Below are 15,000 nucleotides of genomic sequence, written 5' to 3'. Positions count from 1 at the left end.
GTCACATACACACTATGTAAAGCCACTGCCACTGCCACTGCCACATACACACTATAAGGAGCGTGTATGCAAAGGGCCCACAGGCTTACGGCCATACCACTCTGAACGCGCCCGATCTCCTCTGATCTCGGAAGCTAAGCAGGGTCGGGTCCTTTTTAGAGACAGCCAGGGTGCTGCTCCAGCAGTGAAACACCGAACTTTAAAGTGCCACTGCCACTGTCACATACACACTATGTAGAGACAATGCCACTGCCACATACACACTATAAGGAGCGTGGATGCAAAGGGCCCACAGGCTTACGGCCATACCACTCTGAACACGCCCGATCTCGTCCGATCTCGGAAGCTAAGCAGGGTCGGGTCCTTTTTAGAGACAGCCAGGGTGCTGCTCCAGCAGTGAAACACACAACTTTAAAGTGCCACTGCCACTGTCACATACACACTATGTAGAGCCACTGCCACTGCCACTGTCACATACACACTATATAGAGCCACTGCCACATACACACTATAAGGAGCGTGTATGCGAAGGGGCCAGAGGCTTAAGGACATACCACTCTGAACACGCCCGATCTCGTCTGTTCTCGGAAGCTAAGCAGGGTCGGGCCTGGTTAGTACTTGGATGGGAGACCGCCTGGGAATACCAGGTGCTTTAAGCTTTTCCACTTCACTTTTTAGAGACAGCCAGGGTGCTGCTCCAGCAGTGAAACACCCAACTTTAAAGTGCCACTGCCACTGTCACATACACACTATGTAGAGACAATGCCACTGCCACATACACACTATAAGGAGCGTGTATGCAAAGGACCCACAGGCTTACGGCCATATCACTCTGAACACCCCCGATCTCGTCTGATCTCGGAAGCTAAGCAGGATCTAGCCTGGTTAGTACTTTGATGGGATTCCGCCTGGGAATACCAGGTGCTGTAAGCTTTTCCACTTCCCCTTTTAGAGACAGCCAGGGTGCTGCTCCAGCAGTGAAACACCTAGCTGAACACATTGAACGCTCCACGCCTTGAGCAGAGTGCCACAGATATGGAGCACCAGGGCCACGAAGCTGCGTTGGACGCGCCTGTCAAGCTGTAGTCCGCGGGGAGGTGCTTAAGCGTGGTCCCACGAGTTGGGCTGGTGGGCAAGGTTGCTGTAGCTTTCTGCAGGCTGAACTGATTGGGATTGTCACATACACACTATGTAGAGACAATGCCACTGCGACTGTCACAAACACACGAAGTAGAGCCACTGCCACATACACACTATAAGGAGCGTGTATGCAAAGGGCCCACAGGCTTACGGCCATATCACTCTGAAAAAGCCCGATGTCGTCTGATCTCGGAAACTAAGCAGGTTCGGGCCTGGTCAGTACTTGGATGGGAGACCCCCTGGGAATACCAGGTGCTGTAAGCTTTTCCACTTCACTTTTTAGAGACAGCCAGGGTGCTGCTCCAGCAGTGAAACACCCAGCTTTAAAGAGCCACTGCCACTGTCACATACACACTATGTAGAGCCACTGTCACATACACACTATGTACAGCCACTGCCACTGCCACTGCCACATACACACTATAAGGAGCGTGTATGCGAAGGGGCCAGAGGCTTACGGCCATAGCACTCTGAACACGCCCGGTCACGTCTGATCTCGGAAGCTAAGCAGGGTCAGGCCTGGTGAGTACTTCGATGGGAGACCGCCTGGGAATACAAGGTGCTGTAAGCTTTTCCACTTCACTTTTTAGAGACAGCCAACGGCGCTGCTCCAGCAGTGAAACACCCAACTTTAAAGTGCCAATGCCACTGCCACATACACACTATATAGAGACAATGCCACTGCCACATACACACTATAAGGAGCGTTTATGCAAAGTGCCCACAAGCTTACATGCTTACGGCCATACCACTCTGAACACGCCCGATCTCGTCTGATCTCGGAAGCTAAGCAGGGTCGGGCCCTTTTTAGAGACAGCCAGGGTGCTGCTCCAGCAGTGAAACACCCAACTTTAAAGTGCCACTGCCACTGTCACATACACACTATGTAGAGCCACTGTCACATACACACTTTGTAGAGACACTGCCACTGCCACATACACACTATAAGTAGCGTGTATGCAAAGTACCCACAGGCTTACGGCCATACCACTCTGAACACGCCCGATCTCGTCTGATCTCCAAAGCTAAGCAGGGTCGGGCCTGGTTAGTACTTGGATGGGAGACCGCCTGGGAATACCAGGTGCTGTAAGCTTTTCCACTGAAACTTTCTAGAGACAGCCATGGCGCTGCTCCAGCAGTGAAAGACCCAACTTTAAAGTGCCACTGCCACTGTCACATACACACTATTTAAAGCCACTGCTACTGCCACTGCCACATACACACTATAAGGAGCGTGTATGCGAAGGGCCCAGAGGCTTACGGCCATACCACTCTGAACACGCCCGATCTCGTCTGATCTCGGAAGCTAAGCAGGGTCGGGCCTGGTTAGTACTTGGATGGGAGACCGCCTGGGAATACCAGGTGCTGTAAGCTTTTCCACTTCACTTTTTAGAGACAGCCAGGGTGCTGCTCCAGCAGTGAAACACCCAACTTTAAAGTGCCACTGCCACTGTCACATACACACTATGTAGAGCCACTGTCACATACACACTTTGTAGAGACAATGCCACTGCCACATACACAGTATAAGGAGCGTGTATGCAAAGTGTCCACAGGCTTACGGCCATACCACTCTGAACACGCCCGATCTCGTCTGATCTCGGAAGCTAAGCAGGGTCAGGCCTGGTTAGTACTTGGATGGGAGACCGCATGGGAATACCAGGTGCTGTAAGCTTTTCCACTTCACTTATTAGAGACAGCCAGTGCGCTGCTCCAGCAGTGAAACACCCAACTTTAAAGTGCCACTGCCACTGTCACATACACACTATGTAGAGCCACCGCCACATACACACTATAAGGAGCGTGTATGCAAAGGGCCGACAGGCTTACGGCCATATCACTCTGAAAAAGCCCGATGTCGTCTGATCTCGGAAACTAAGCAGGGTCGGGCCTGGGCAGTACTTGGATGGGAGACCGCCTGGGAATACCAGGTGCTGTAAGCTTTTCCACTTCACTTTTTAGAGACAGCCAGGGCGCTACTCCAGCAGTGAAACACCCAACTTTAAAGTGCCACTGCCACTGTCACATACACACTATGTAGAGCCACTGCCACTGCCACATACACACTATAAGGAGCGTGTATGCGAAGGGCCCACAGACTTAGGGCCATACCACTCTGAACACGCCCGATCTTGTCTGATCTCGGAGGCTACGCAGGGTCGGGCCTGGTTAGTACTTGTATGGTAGACCGCCTGGGAATACCAGGTGCTGTAAGCTTTTCCACTTCCGTTTTGAGAGACTGCCAGGGTGCTGCTCCAGCAGTGAAACACACAGCTTTAAACAGCCACTGCCACTGTCACATACACACTATGTAGAGCCACTGCCACATACACACTATAAGGAGCGTGTATGCGAAGACCCCAAAACTTACGGCCATACCACTCTGAGGACACCCGATCTCGTCGGATCTCGGAAGGCAAGCAGGGTCGGGCCTGGTTAGTACTTGGATGGGAGACCGCCTGGGGATATCAGGTGCTGTAAGCTTTTCCACTTCCCTTTTTAGAGACATCCAGGGTGCTGCTCCAGTAGTGAAACACCCAACTTTAAAGTGCCACTGTCACATACACACTATGTAGAGACAATGCCACTGACACATACACACTATAAGGAGCGTGTATGCAAAGGGCCCACAGGCTTACAGGGTTAAGGCCATACCACTCTGAACACGCCCGATCTCGTCTGATCTCGGAAGCTAAGGAGGGTCAGGCCTGGTTAGCACTTTGATGGGAGACCGCCTGGGAATACCAGGTGCTGTAAGGTTTTCCACTTCCCTTTTTAGACACAGCCAGGTTGATGCTCCAGCAGTGAAACACACAGCTTTAAAGAGCCACTGCCACTGTCACTTACACACTATATAGAGCCACTGCCACATACACACTATAAGGAGCGGGTATGCGAAGGGCCCACTAGCTTACGGCCATACCACTCTGAACACGCCCGATCTCGTCTGATCTCGGAAGCTAAGCAGGGTCGGGCCTGGTTAGTACTTGGATGGGAGACCGCCTGGGAATTCCAGGTGCTGTAAGCTCTTCCACTTCCCTTTTTAGAGACAGCCAGGGTGATGCTCCAGCAGTGAAACACACAGCTTTAAACAGCCACAGCCACAGCCACTGCCACTGTCACATACACACTATGTAGAGCCACTGCCACATACACACTATAAGGAGCGGGTATGCGAAGGGCCCACTGGCTCACAGCCATACCACTCTGAACACGCCTGATCTCATCTGATCTCGGAAGCTAAGCAGGGTCGGGCCTGGTTAGTACTTGGATGGGAGACCGCCTGGGAATACCAGGTGCTGTAAGCTTTTCCACTTCCCTTTTTAGAGATAGCCAGGGTGCTGCTCCAGCAGTGAAACACCCAATTTTAAAGTGCCACTGCCACTGTCATATACACACTATGTAGAGCCACTGCCACTGCCACTGTCACATACACACTATGTAGAGCCACTGTCACATACACACTATTTAGAGCCACTGCCACTGCCACATACACACTATAAGGAGCGTGTATGCGAAGGGCCCAGAGGCTTACGGCCATACCACTCTGAACACGCCCGATCTCATCAGATCTCGGAAGCTAAGCAGAGTCGGGCCCTTTTTATAGACAGCCAGGGTGCTGCTCCAGCAGTGAAACACCCAACTTTAAAGTGCCACTGCCACTGTCACATACACACTATGTAGAGCCACTGACACTGCCACTGTCACATACACACTATGTAGTGCCACTGTCACATACACACTATGTCGAGCCACTGCCACTGCCACTGCCACATACACACTATGTAGTGCCACTGTCACATACACACTATGTCGAGCCACTGCCACTGCCACTGCCACTAACACACTATAAGGAGCATGTATACGAAGTGCCCAGAGGCTTACGACCATACCACTCTGAACACGCCCGATCTCGTCTGATCTCGGTAGCTAAGCAGGGTCGGGCCTGGTTAGTACTTGGATGGGAGACCTCCTGGGAATACCAGGTGCTGTAAGCTTTTCCACTTCCCTTTTTAGAGACAGCCAGGAAGCTGCTCCAGCAGTGAAACACCCAACTTTAAAGTGCCACTGCCACTGTCACATACACACTATGTAGAGCCACTGCCACATACACACTATAAGGAGCGTGTATGCAAAGGTCCCACAGGCTTACGGCCATACCACTCTGAACACCCCCGATCTCGTTTGATCTCGGAAGCTAAGCAGGATCAAGCCTGGTTAGTACTTTGATGGGATTCCGCCTGGGAATACCAGGTGCTGTAAGCTTTTCCACTTCCCTTTTCAGAGACAGCCAGGGTGCTGCTCCAGCAGTGAAACACCTAGCTGAACACATTGAACGCTCCACGCCTTGAGCAGAGTGCCACAGATACGGAGCACCAGGGCCACGAAGCTGCGTTGGACGCGACTGTCAAGCTGTAGTCCGCGGGGAGGTGCTTAAGCGTGGTCCCACGAGTTGGGCTGGTGGGCAATTTTGCTGGAGCTTTCTGCAGGCTGAACTGATTGGGATTGTCACATACACACTATGTAGAGATAATGCCACTGCCACAAACACACTATAAGGAGCGTGTCTGCAAAGGGCCCACAGGCTTACGGCCATACCACTCTGAACACGCCCGATCTCGTCTGATCTCGTCTGATCTCGGAAGCTAAGCAGGGTCGGGCCTGGTTAGTACTTGGATGGGAGACCGCCTGGGAGTACCAGGTGCTGCAAGCTTTTCCACTTCACTTTTTAGAGACAGCCATGGCACTGCTCCAGCAGTGAAACACCCAACTTTAAAGTGCCACTGCCACTGTCACATACACACTATGTAAATCCACTGCCACTGCCACTGCCACATACACACTATAAGGAGCGTGTATGCGAAGGGCCCAGAGGCTTACGGCCATACCACTCTGAACACGCCCGATCTCGTCTGATCTCGGAAGCCAAGCAGGGTCGGGCCTGGTTAGTACTTGGATGGGAGACCGCCTGGGAATACCAGGTGCTGTAAGCTTTTCCACTTCCCTTTTTAGAGACAGCCAGGGTGCTGCTCCAGCAGTGAAACACCCAACTTTAAAGTGCCACTGCCACTGTCACATACACACTATGTAGAGCCACTGTCACATACACACTTTGTAGAGACAATGCCACTGCCACATACACAGTATAAGGAGCGTGTATGCAAAGTGTCCACAGGCTTACGGCCATACCACTCTGAACACGCCCGATCTCGTCTGATCTCGGAAGCTAAGCAGGGTCAGGCCTGGTTAGTACTTGGATGGGAGACCGCATGGGAATACCAGGTGCTGTAAGCTTTTCCACTTCACTTATTAGAGACAGCCAGTGCGCTGCTCCAGCAGTGAAACACCCAACTTTAAAGTGCCACTGCCACTGTCACATACACACTATGTAGAGCCACCGCCACATACACACTATAAGGAGCGTGTATGCAAAGGGCCGACAGGCTTACGGCCATATCACTCTGAAAAAGCCCGATGTCGTCTGATCTCGGAAACTAAGCAGGGTCGGGCCTGGGCAGTACTTGGATGGGAGACCGCCTGGGAATACCAGGTGCTGTAAGCTTTTCCACTTCACTTTTTAGAGACAGCCAGGGCGCTACTCCAGCAGTGAAACACCCAACTTTAAAGTGCCACTGCCACTGTCACATACACACTATGTAGAGCCACTGCCACTGCCACATACACACTATAAGGAGCGTGTATGCGAAGGGCCCACAGACTTAGGGCCATACCACTCTGAACACGCCCGATCTTGTCTGATCTCGGAGGCTACGCAGGGTCGGGCCTGGTTAGTACTTGTATGGTAGACCGCCTGGGAATACCAGGTGCTGTAAGCTTTTCCACTTCCGTTTTGAGAGACTGCCAGGGTGCTGCTCCAGCAGTGAAACACACAGCTTTAAACAGCCACTGCCACTGTCACATACACACTATGTAGAGCCACTGCCACATACACACTATAAGGAGCGTGTATGCGAAGACCCCAAAACTTACGGCCATACCACTCTGAGGACACCCGATCTCGTCGGATCTCGGAAGGCAAGCAGGGTCGGGCCTGGTTAGTACTTGGATGGGAGACCGCCTGGGGATATCAGGTGCTGTAAGCTTTTCCACTTCCCTTTTTAGAGACATCCAGGGTGCTGCTCCAGTAGTGAAACACCCAACTTTAAAGTGCCACTGTCACATACACACTATGTAGAGACAATGCCACTGACACATACACACTATAAGGAGCGTGTATGCAAAGGGCCCACAGGCTTACAGGGTTAAGGCCATACCACTCTGAACACGCCCGATCTCGTCTGATCTCGGAAGCTAAGGAGGGTCAGGCCTGGTTAGCACTTTGATGGGAGACCGCCTGGGAATACCAGGTGCTGTAAGGTTTTCCACTTCCCTTTTTAGACACAGCCAGGTTGATGCTCCAGCAGTGAAACACACAGCTTTAAAGAGCCACTGCCACTGTCACTTACACACTATATAGAGCCACTGCCACATACACACTATAAGGAGCGGGTATGCGAAGGGCCCACTAGCTTACGGCCATACCACTCTGAACACGCCCGATCTCGTCTGATCTCGGAAGCTAAGCAGGGTCGGGCCTGGTTAGTACTTGGATGGGAGACCGCCTGGGAATTCCAGGTGCTGTAAGCTCTTCCACTTCCCTTTTTAGAGACAGCCAGGGTGATGCTCCAGCAGTGAAACACACAGCTTTAAACAGCCACAGCCACAGCCACTGCCACTGTCACATACACACTATGTAGAGCCACTGCCACATACACACTATAAGGAGCGGGTATGCGAAGGGCCCACTGGCTCACAGCCATACCACTCTGAACACGCCTGATCTCATCTGATCTCGGAAGCTAAGCAGGGTCGGGCCTGGTTAGTACTTGGATGGGAGACCGCCAGGGAATACCAGGTGCTGTAAGCTTTTCCACTTCCCTTTTTAGAGATAGCCAGGGTGCTGCTCCAGCAGTGAAACACCCAATTTTAAAGTGCCACTGCCACTGTCATATACACACTATGTAGAGCCACTGCCACTGCCACTGTCACATACACACTATGTAGAGCCACTGTCACATACACACTATTTAGAGCCACTGCCACTGCCACATACACACTATAAGGAGCGTGTATGCGAAGGGCCCAGAGGCTTACGGCCATACCACTCTGAACACGCCCGATCTCATCAGATCTCGGAAGCTAAGCAGAGTCGGGCCCTTTTTATAGACAGCCAGGGTGCTGCTCCAGCAGTGAAACACCCAACTTTAAAGTGCCACTGCCACTGTCACATACACACTATGTAGAGCCACTGACACTGCCACTGTCACATACACACTATGTAGTGCCACTGTCACATACACACTATGTCGAGCCACTGCCACTGCCACTGCCACATACACACTATGTAGTGCCACTGTCACATACACACTATGTCGAGCCACTGCCACTGCCACTGCCACTAACACACTATAAGGAGCATGTATACGAAGTGCCCAGAGGCTTATGACCATACCACTCTGAACACGCCCGATCTCGTCTGATCTCGGTAGCTAAGCAGGGTCGGGCCTGGTTAGTACTTGGATGGGAGACCTCCTGGGAATACCAGGTGCTGTAAGCTTTTCCACTTCCCTTTTTAGAGACAGCCAGGAAGCTGCTCCAGCAGTGAAACACCCAACTTTAAAGTGCCACTGCCACTGTCACATACACACTATGTAGAGCCACTGCCACATACACACTATAAGGAGCGTGTATGCAAAGGTCCCACAGGCTTACGGCCATACCACTCTGAACACCCCCGATCTCGTTTGATCTCGGAAGCTAAGCAGGATCAAGCCTGGTTAGTACTTTGATGGGATTCCGCCTGGGAATACCAGGTGCTGTAAGCTTTTCCACTTCCCTTTTCAGAGACAGCCAGGGTGCTGCTCCAGCAGTGAAACACCTAGCTGAACACATTGAACGCTCCACGCCTTGAGCAGAGTGCCACAGATACGGAGCACCAGGGCCACGAAGCTGCGTTGGACGCGACTGTCAAGCTGTAGTCCGCGGGGAGGTGCTTAAGCGTGGTCCCACGAGTTGGGCTGGTGGGCAATTTTGCTGGAGCTTTCTGCAGGCTGAACTGATTGGGATTGTCACATACACACTATGTAGAGATAATGCCACTGCCACAAACACACTATAAGGAGCGTGTCTGCAAAGGGCCCACAGGCTTACGGCCATACCACTCTGAACACGCCCGATCTCGTCTGATCTCGTCTGATCTCGGAAGCTAAGCAGGGTCGGGCCTGGTTAGTACTTGGATGGGAGACCGCCTGGGAGTACCAGGTGCTGCAAGCTTTTCCACTTCACTTTTTAGAGACAGCCATGGCACTGCTCCAGCAGTGAAACACCCAACTTTAAAGTGCCACTGCCACTGTCACATACACACTATGTAAATCCACTGCCACTGCCACTGCCACATACACACTATAAGGAGCGTGTATGCGAAGGGCCCAGAGGCTTACGGCCATACCACTCTGAACACGCCCGATCTCGTCTGATCTCGGAAGCCAAGCAGGGTCGGGCCTGGTTAGTACTTGGATGGGAGACCGCCTGGGAATACCAGGTGCTGTAAGCTTTTCCACTTCCCTTTTTAGAGACAGCCAGGGTGCTGCTCCAGCAGTGAAACACCCAACTTTAAAGTGCCACTGCCACTGTCACATACACACTATGTAGAGCCACTGTCACATACACACTTTGTAGAGACAATGCCACTGCCACATACACAGTATAAGGAGCGTGTATGCAAAGTGTCCACAGGCTTACGGCCATACCACTCTGAACACGCCCGATCTCGTCTGATCTCGGAAGCTAAGCAGGGTCAGGCCTGGTTAGTACTTGGATGGGAGACCGCATGGGAATACCAGGTGCTGTAAGCTTTTCCACTTCACTTATTAGAGACAGCCAGTGCGCTGCTCCAGCAGTGAAACACCCAACTTTAAAGTGCCACTGCCACTGTCACATACACACTATGTAGAGCCACCGCCACATACACACTATAAGGAGCGTGTATGCAAAGGGCCGACAGGCTTACGGCCATATCACTCTGAAAAAGCCCGATGTCGTCTGATCTCGGAAACTAAGCAGGGTCGGGCCTGGGCAGTACTTGGATGGGAGACCGCCTGGGAATACCAGGTGCTGTAAGCTTTTCCACTTCACTTTTTAGAGACAGCCAGGGCGCTACTCCAGCAGTGAAACACCCAACTTTAAAGTGCCACTGCCACTGTCACATACACACTATGTAGAGCCACTGCCACTGCCACATACACACTATAAGGAGCGTGTATGCGAAGGGCCCACAGACTTAGGGCCATACCACTCTGAACACGCCCGATCTTGTCTGATCTCGGAGGCTACGCAGGGTCGGGCCTGGTTAGTACTTGTATGGTAGACCGCCTGGGAATACCAGGTGCTGTAAGCTTTTCCACTTCCGTTTTGAGAGACTGCCAGGGTGCTGCTCCAGCAGTGAAACACACAGCTTTAAACAGCCACTGCCACTGTCACATACACACTATGTAGAGCCACTGCCACATACACACTATAAGGAGCGTGTATGCGAAGACCCCAAAACTTACGGCCATACCACTCTGAGGACACCCGATCTCGTCGGATCTCGGAAGGCAAGCAGGGTCGGGCCTGGTTAGTACTTGGATGGGAGACCGCCTGGGGATATCAGGTGCTGTAAGCTTTTCCACTTCCCTTTTTAGAGACATCCAGGGTGCTGCTCCAGTAGTGAAACACCCAACTTTAAAGTGCCACTGTCACATACACACTATGTAGAGACAATGCCACTGACACATACACACTATAAGGAGCGTGTATGCAAAGGGCCCACAGGCTTACAGGGTTAAGGCCATACCACTCTGAACACGCCCGATCTCGTCTGATCTCGGAAGCTAAGGAGGGTCAGGCCTGGTTAGCACTTTGATGGGAGACCGCCTGGGAATACCAGGTGCTGTAAGGTTTTCCACTTCCCTTTTTAGACACAGCCAGGTTGATGCTCCAGCAGTGAAACACACAGCTTTAAAGAGCCACTGCCACTGTCACTTACACACTATATAGAGCCACTGCCACATACACACTATAAGGAGCGGGTATGCGAAGGGCCCACTAGCTTACGGCCATACCACTCTGAACACGCCCGATCTCGTCTGATCTCGGAAGCTAAGCAGGGTCGGGCCTGGTTAGTACTTGGATGGGAGACCGCCTGGGAATTCCAGGTGCTGTAAGCTCTTCCACTTCCCTTTTTAGAGACAGCCAGGGTGATGCTCCAGCAGTGAAACACACAGCTTTAAACAGCCACAGCCACAGCCACTGCCACTGTCACATACACACTATGTAGAGCCACTGCCACATACACACTATAAGGAGCGGGTATGCGAAGGGCCCACTGGCTCACAGCCATACCACTCTGAACACGCCTGATCTCATCTGATCTCGGAAGCTAAGCAGGGTCGGGCCTGGTTAGTACTTGGATGGGAGACCGCCAGGGAATACCAGGTGCTGTAAGCTTTTCCACTTCCCTTTTTAGAGATAGCCAGGGTGCTGCTCCAGCAGTGAAACACCCAATTTTAAAGTGCCACTGCCACTGTCATATACACACTATGTAGAGCCACTGCCACTGCCACTGTCACATACACACTATGTAGAGCCACTGTCACATACACACTATTTAGAGCCACTGCCACTGCCACATACACACTATAAGGAGCGTGTATGCGAAGGGCCCAGAGGCTTACGGCCATACCACTCTGAACACGCCCGATCTCATCAGATCTCGGAAGCTAAGCAGAGTCGGGCCCTTTTTATAGACAGCCAGGGTGCTGCTCCAGCAGTGAAACACCCAACTTTAAAGTGCCACTGCCACTGTCACATACACACTATGTAGAGCCACTGACACTGCCACTGTCACATACACACTATGTAGTGCCACTGTCACATACACACTATGTCGAGCCACTGCCACTGCCACTGCCACATACACACTATGTAGTGCCACTGTCACATACACACTATGTCGAGCCACTGCCACTGCCACTGCCACTAACACACTATAAGGAGCATGTATACGAAGTGCCCAGAGGCTTACGACCATACCACTCTGAACACGCCCGATCTCGTCTGATCTCGGTAGCTAAGCAGGGTCGGGCCTGGTTAGTACTTGGATGGGAGACCTCCTGGGAATACCAGGTGCTGTAAGCTTTTCCACTTCCCTTTTTAGAGACAGCCAGGAAGCTGCTCCAGCAGTGAAACACCCAACTTTAAAGTGCCACTGCCACTGTCACATACACACTATGTAGAGCCACTGCCACATACACACTATAAGGAGCGTGTATGCAAAGGTCCCACAGGCTTACGGCCATACCACTCTGAACACCCCCGATCTCGTTTGATCTCGGAAGCTAAGCAGGATCAAGCCTGGTTAGTACTTTGATGGGATTCCGCCTGGGAATACCAGGTGCTGTAAGCTTTTCCACTTCCCTTTTCAGAGACAGCCAGGGTGCTGCTCCAGCAGTGAAACACCTAGCTGAACACATTGAACGCTCCACGCCTTGAGCAGAGTGCCACAGATACGGAGCACCAGGGCCACGAAGCTGCGTTGGACGCGACTGTCAAGCTGTAGTCCGCGGGGAGGTGCTTAAGCGTGGTCCCACGAGTTGGGCTGGTGGGCAATTTTGCTGGAGCTTTCTGCAGGCTGAACTGATTGGGATTGTCACATACACACTATGTAGAGATAATGCCACTGCCACAAACACACTATAAGGAGCGTGTCTGCAAAGGGCCCACAGGCTTACGGCCATACCACTCTGAACACGCCCGATCTCGTCTGATCTCGTCTGATCTCGTCTGATCTCGGAAGCTAAGCAGGGTCGGGCCTGGCTAGTACTTGGATGGGAGACCGCCTGGGAGTACCAGGTGCTGCAAGCTTTTCCACTTCACTTTTTAGAGACAGCCATGGCACTGCTCCAGCAGTGAAACACCCAACTTTAAAGTGCCACTGCCACTGTCACATACACACTATGTAAATCCACTGCCACTGCCACTGCCACATACACACTATAAGGAGCGTGTATGCGAAGGGCCCAGAGGCTTACGGCCATACCACTCTGAACACGCCCGATCTCGTCTGATCTCGGAAGCCAAGCAGGGTCGGGCCTGGTTAGTACTTGGATGGGAGACCGCCTGGGAATACCAGGTGCTGTAAGCTTTTCCACTTCCCTTTTTAGAGACAGCCAGGGTGCTGCTCCAGCAGTGAAACACCCAACTTTAAAGTGCCACTGCCACTGTCACATACACACTATGTAGAGACAATGCCACTGCCACATACACACTATAAGGAGCGTGTATGCAAAGGACCCACAGGCTTACGGCCATACCACTCTGCACACGCCCGATCTCGTCTGATCTCGGAAGCTAAGCAGGGTCGGGCCTGGTTAGTACTTGGATGGGAGACCGCCTGGGAATACCAGGTGCTGTAAGCTTTTCCACTTCACTTATTAGAGACAGCCAGTGCGCTGCTCCAGCAGTGAAACACCCAACTTTAAAGTGCCACTGTCACATACACACTATGTAGAGACAATGCCACTGCCACATACACACTATAAGGAGCGTGTATGCAAAGGTCCCACAGTCTTACGGCCATACCACTCTGAACACCCCCAATCTCGTCTGATCTCGGAAGCTAAGCAGGATCAAGCCTGGTTAGTACTTTGATGGGATTCCGCCTGGGAATACCAGGTGCTGTAAGCTTTTCCACTTCCCTTTTTAGAGACAGCCAGGGTGCTGCTCCAGCAGTGAAACACCCAGCTTTAAAGAGCCACTGCCACTGTCACATACACACTATGTAGAGCCACTGCCACTGCCACTAACACACTATAAGGAGCGTGTATGCGAAGGGCCCAGAGGCTTACGGCCATACCACTCTGAACACGCCCGATCTCGTCTGATCTCGGTAGCTAAGCAGGGTCGGGCCTGGTTAGTACTTGGATGGGAGACCTCCTGGGAATACCAGGTGCTGTAAGCTTTTCCACTTCCCTTTTTAGAGAGAGCCAGGGTGCTGCTCCAGCAGTGAAACACCCAGCTGAACTCATTGAACGCTCCACGCCTTGAGCAGAGTGCCAGAGATACGGAGCACCAGGGCCACGAAGCTGAGTCGGACACGCCTGTCAAGCTGTAGTCCGCGGGGAGGTGCTTAAGCGTGGGCCCACGAGTTGGGGTGGTGGGCAAGGTTGCTGGAGCTTTCTGCAGGCTGAACTGCGTGGGGTTGAGGAGGCCACAGTGTGTTGATGAAGTACGGGTATCAGTGCTCATAGACTCTGCCAAGAGCTGCCGATGCGGTCACATACGCACTATGAAAAGCCGCTGACTCTGTGACGTACACACTATAAAGAGCCACTGCCACTGTCACATACACACTATGTAGAGCCACTGCCACTGCCACATACACACTATAAGGAGCGTGTATGGGAAGGGCCCAGAGGCTTACGGCCATACCACTCTGAACACGCCCGATCTCGTCTGATCTCGGAAGCTAAGCTGGGTCCGGCCTGGTTAGTACTTGGATGGGAGACCGCCTGGGAATACCAGGTGCTGTAAGCTTTTCCACTTCACTTTTTAGAGACAGCCAGGGTGCTGCTCCAGCAGTGAAACACCCAACGTTAAAGTGCCACTGCCACTGTCATATACACACTATGTAGAGCCACTGCCACTGCCACATACAAACTATGTAGACACAATGCCACTGCCACATACACACTATAAGGAGCGTGTATGCAAATGGCGTACAGGCTTACGGCCATACCACTCTGAACACGCCCGATCTCG

The 15,000-nt window shown here is 52.3% G+C and overlaps 29 non-coding genes and 15 pseudogenes across 29 annotated transcripts in view; all 44 read left to right on the top strand.

Annotated features, from left to right (window-relative positions):
• Positions 1 to 540: 540 nt before the first annotated feature.
• On the top strand, positions 541 to 659 carry LOC139304524 (5S ribosomal RNA). Its single transcript, XR_011599123.1, has one exon. It is a non-coding gene; the product is annotated as a 5S ribosomal RNA (ribosomal RNA).
• Positions 660 to 814: 155 nt separating this feature from the next.
• Positions 815 to 933, top strand: LOC139307258 (5S ribosomal RNA). Its single transcript, XR_011599615.1, has one exon. It is a non-coding gene; the product is annotated as a 5S ribosomal RNA (ribosomal RNA).
• A 352-nt stretch (positions 934 to 1,285) lies between these two features.
• LOC139307595 (5S ribosomal RNA) lies at positions 1,286 to 1,404 on the top strand (annotated as a pseudogene).
• A 188-nt stretch (positions 1,405 to 1,592) lies between these two features.
• Positions 1,593 to 1,711, top strand: LOC139307659 (5S ribosomal RNA; annotated as a pseudogene).
• Positions 1,712 to 2,114: 403 nt separating this feature from the next.
• LOC139303568 (5S ribosomal RNA) lies at positions 2,115 to 2,233 on the top strand. The gene has a single exon (XR_011598946.1). It is a non-coding gene; the product is annotated as a 5S ribosomal RNA (ribosomal RNA).
• Positions 2,234 to 2,395: 162 nt separating this feature from the next.
• On the top strand, positions 2,396 to 2,514 carry LOC139282139 (5S ribosomal RNA). The gene has a single exon (XR_011597255.1). It is a non-coding gene; the product is annotated as a 5S ribosomal RNA (ribosomal RNA).
• Positions 2,515 to 2,696: 182 nt separating this feature from the next.
• LOC139281983 (5S ribosomal RNA) lies at positions 2,697 to 2,815 on the top strand. The gene has a single exon (XR_011597103.1). It is a non-coding gene; the product is annotated as a 5S ribosomal RNA (ribosomal RNA).
• Positions 2,816 to 2,964: 149 nt separating this feature from the next.
• Positions 2,965 to 3,083, top strand: LOC139306486 (5S ribosomal RNA). Its single transcript, XR_011599474.1, has one exon. It is a non-coding gene; the product is annotated as a 5S ribosomal RNA (ribosomal RNA).
• A 155-nt stretch (positions 3,084 to 3,238) lies between these two features.
• On the top strand, positions 3,239 to 3,357 carry LOC139307760 (5S ribosomal RNA; annotated as a pseudogene).
• A 148-nt stretch (positions 3,358 to 3,505) lies between these two features.
• LOC139307123 (5S ribosomal RNA) lies at positions 3,506 to 3,624 on the top strand. Its single transcript, XR_011599584.1, has one exon. It is a non-coding gene; the product is annotated as a 5S ribosomal RNA (ribosomal RNA).
• A 157-nt stretch (positions 3,625 to 3,781) lies between these two features.
• Positions 3,782 to 3,900, top strand: LOC139281681 (5S ribosomal RNA; annotated as a pseudogene).
• Positions 3,901 to 4,049: 149 nt separating this feature from the next.
• Positions 4,050 to 4,168, top strand: LOC139304189 (5S ribosomal RNA). Its single transcript, XR_011599066.1, has one exon. It is a non-coding gene; the product is annotated as a 5S ribosomal RNA (ribosomal RNA).
• Positions 4,169 to 4,329: 161 nt separating this feature from the next.
• LOC139282006 (5S ribosomal RNA) lies at positions 4,330 to 4,448 on the top strand. Its single transcript, XR_011597125.1, has one exon. It is a non-coding gene; the product is annotated as a 5S ribosomal RNA (ribosomal RNA).
• Positions 4,449 to 5,019: 571 nt separating this feature from the next.
• LOC139281959 (5S ribosomal RNA) lies at positions 5,020 to 5,138 on the top strand. The gene has a single exon (XR_011597081.1). It is a non-coding gene; the product is annotated as a 5S ribosomal RNA (ribosomal RNA).
• A 149-nt stretch (positions 5,139 to 5,287) lies between these two features.
• On the top strand, positions 5,288 to 5,406 carry LOC139307602 (5S ribosomal RNA; annotated as a pseudogene).
• A 319-nt stretch (positions 5,407 to 5,725) lies between these two features.
• Positions 5,726 to 5,854, top strand: LOC139306193 (5S ribosomal RNA; annotated as a pseudogene).
• A 161-nt stretch (positions 5,855 to 6,015) lies between these two features.
• On the top strand, positions 6,016 to 6,134 carry LOC139307714 (5S ribosomal RNA). Its single transcript, XR_011599687.1, has one exon. It is a non-coding gene; the product is annotated as a 5S ribosomal RNA (ribosomal RNA).
• A 182-nt stretch (positions 6,135 to 6,316) lies between these two features.
• Positions 6,317 to 6,435, top strand: LOC139281982 (5S ribosomal RNA). The gene has a single exon (XR_011597102.1). It is a non-coding gene; the product is annotated as a 5S ribosomal RNA (ribosomal RNA).
• A 149-nt stretch (positions 6,436 to 6,584) lies between these two features.
• On the top strand, positions 6,585 to 6,703 carry LOC139306480 (5S ribosomal RNA). Its single transcript, XR_011599473.1, has one exon. It is a non-coding gene; the product is annotated as a 5S ribosomal RNA (ribosomal RNA).
• A 155-nt stretch (positions 6,704 to 6,858) lies between these two features.
• LOC139307759 (5S ribosomal RNA) lies at positions 6,859 to 6,977 on the top strand (annotated as a pseudogene).
• A 148-nt stretch (positions 6,978 to 7,125) lies between these two features.
• Positions 7,126 to 7,244, top strand: LOC139307116 (5S ribosomal RNA). The gene has a single exon (XR_011599583.1). It is a non-coding gene; the product is annotated as a 5S ribosomal RNA (ribosomal RNA).
• Positions 7,245 to 7,401: 157 nt separating this feature from the next.
• Positions 7,402 to 7,520, top strand: LOC139281680 (5S ribosomal RNA; annotated as a pseudogene).
• Positions 7,521 to 7,669: 149 nt separating this feature from the next.
• LOC139304132 (5S ribosomal RNA) lies at positions 7,670 to 7,788 on the top strand. The gene has a single exon (XR_011599055.1). It is a non-coding gene; the product is annotated as a 5S ribosomal RNA (ribosomal RNA).
• Positions 7,789 to 7,949: 161 nt separating this feature from the next.
• On the top strand, positions 7,950 to 8,068 carry LOC139282140 (5S ribosomal RNA). Its single transcript, XR_011597256.1, has one exon. It is a non-coding gene; the product is annotated as a 5S ribosomal RNA (ribosomal RNA).
• Positions 8,069 to 8,639: 571 nt separating this feature from the next.
• On the top strand, positions 8,640 to 8,758 carry LOC139282061 (5S ribosomal RNA). Its single transcript, XR_011597178.1, has one exon. It is a non-coding gene; the product is annotated as a 5S ribosomal RNA (ribosomal RNA).
• A 149-nt stretch (positions 8,759 to 8,907) lies between these two features.
• On the top strand, positions 8,908 to 9,026 carry LOC139307601 (5S ribosomal RNA; annotated as a pseudogene).
• Positions 9,027 to 9,345: 319 nt separating this feature from the next.
• Positions 9,346 to 9,474, top strand: LOC139306185 (5S ribosomal RNA; annotated as a pseudogene).
• Positions 9,475 to 9,635: 161 nt separating this feature from the next.
• Positions 9,636 to 9,754, top strand: LOC139307703 (5S ribosomal RNA). Its single transcript, XR_011599686.1, has one exon. It is a non-coding gene; the product is annotated as a 5S ribosomal RNA (ribosomal RNA).
• A 182-nt stretch (positions 9,755 to 9,936) lies between these two features.
• Positions 9,937 to 10,055, top strand: LOC139281981 (5S ribosomal RNA). The gene has a single exon (XR_011597101.1). It is a non-coding gene; the product is annotated as a 5S ribosomal RNA (ribosomal RNA).
• A 149-nt stretch (positions 10,056 to 10,204) lies between these two features.
• On the top strand, positions 10,205 to 10,323 carry LOC139306475 (5S ribosomal RNA). Its single transcript, XR_011599472.1, has one exon. It is a non-coding gene; the product is annotated as a 5S ribosomal RNA (ribosomal RNA).
• Positions 10,324 to 10,478: 155 nt separating this feature from the next.
• LOC139307758 (5S ribosomal RNA) lies at positions 10,479 to 10,597 on the top strand (annotated as a pseudogene).
• Positions 10,598 to 10,745: 148 nt separating this feature from the next.
• Positions 10,746 to 10,864, top strand: LOC139307109 (5S ribosomal RNA). The gene has a single exon (XR_011599582.1). It is a non-coding gene; the product is annotated as a 5S ribosomal RNA (ribosomal RNA).
• Positions 10,865 to 11,021: 157 nt separating this feature from the next.
• On the top strand, positions 11,022 to 11,140 carry LOC139281679 (5S ribosomal RNA; annotated as a pseudogene).
• A 149-nt stretch (positions 11,141 to 11,289) lies between these two features.
• On the top strand, positions 11,290 to 11,408 carry LOC139304064 (5S ribosomal RNA). The gene has a single exon (XR_011599043.1). It is a non-coding gene; the product is annotated as a 5S ribosomal RNA (ribosomal RNA).
• A 161-nt stretch (positions 11,409 to 11,569) lies between these two features.
• Positions 11,570 to 11,688, top strand: LOC139282138 (5S ribosomal RNA). The gene has a single exon (XR_011597254.1). It is a non-coding gene; the product is annotated as a 5S ribosomal RNA (ribosomal RNA).
• Positions 11,689 to 12,259: 571 nt separating this feature from the next.
• On the top strand, positions 12,260 to 12,378 carry LOC139281958 (5S ribosomal RNA). Its single transcript, XR_011597080.1, has one exon. It is a non-coding gene; the product is annotated as a 5S ribosomal RNA (ribosomal RNA).
• Positions 12,379 to 12,527: 149 nt separating this feature from the next.
• On the top strand, positions 12,528 to 12,646 carry LOC139307600 (5S ribosomal RNA; annotated as a pseudogene).
• Positions 12,647 to 12,965: 319 nt separating this feature from the next.
• On the top strand, positions 12,966 to 13,104 carry LOC139307003 (5S ribosomal RNA; annotated as a pseudogene).
• Positions 13,105 to 13,265: 161 nt separating this feature from the next.
• On the top strand, positions 13,266 to 13,384 carry LOC139307692 (5S ribosomal RNA). Its single transcript, XR_011599685.1, has one exon. It is a non-coding gene; the product is annotated as a 5S ribosomal RNA (ribosomal RNA).
• Positions 13,385 to 13,539: 155 nt separating this feature from the next.
• On the top strand, positions 13,540 to 13,658 carry LOC139307411 (5S ribosomal RNA). The gene has a single exon (XR_011599659.1). It is a non-coding gene; the product is annotated as a 5S ribosomal RNA (ribosomal RNA).
• A 149-nt stretch (positions 13,659 to 13,807) lies between these two features.
• Positions 13,808 to 13,926, top strand: LOC139307828 (5S ribosomal RNA; annotated as a pseudogene).
• A 155-nt stretch (positions 13,927 to 14,081) lies between these two features.
• LOC139306627 (5S ribosomal RNA) lies at positions 14,082 to 14,200 on the top strand. The gene has a single exon (XR_011599499.1). It is a non-coding gene; the product is annotated as a 5S ribosomal RNA (ribosomal RNA).
• Positions 14,201 to 14,656: 456 nt separating this feature from the next.
• Positions 14,657 to 14,775, top strand: LOC139303966 (5S ribosomal RNA). Its single transcript, XR_011599024.1, has one exon. It is a non-coding gene; the product is annotated as a 5S ribosomal RNA (ribosomal RNA).
• A 188-nt stretch (positions 14,776 to 14,963) lies between these two features.
• The window catches only part of LOC139282127 (5S ribosomal RNA), a 119-nt gene continuing 82 nt past the window's right edge, over positions 14,964 to 15,000 (top strand). The window contains exon 1 of the ribosomal RNA XR_011597243.1: positions 14,964 to 15,000. This exon is cut by the window's right edge and continues 82 nt beyond it. This is a non-coding gene — a ribosomal RNA (5S ribosomal RNA).

Source organism: Enoplosus armatus, chromosome 2, assembly GCF_043641665.1.
Source record: "Enoplosus armatus isolate fEnoArm2 chromosome 2, fEnoArm2.hap1, whole genome shotgun sequence".
Classification (NCBI taxonomy): domain Eukaryota; kingdom Metazoa; phylum Chordata; class Actinopteri; order Centrarchiformes; family Enoplosidae; genus Enoplosus; species Enoplosus armatus.
Note: the sequence above shows the minus strand (reverse complement) of the source record. Positions and strands in the feature narration are given on the sequence as shown.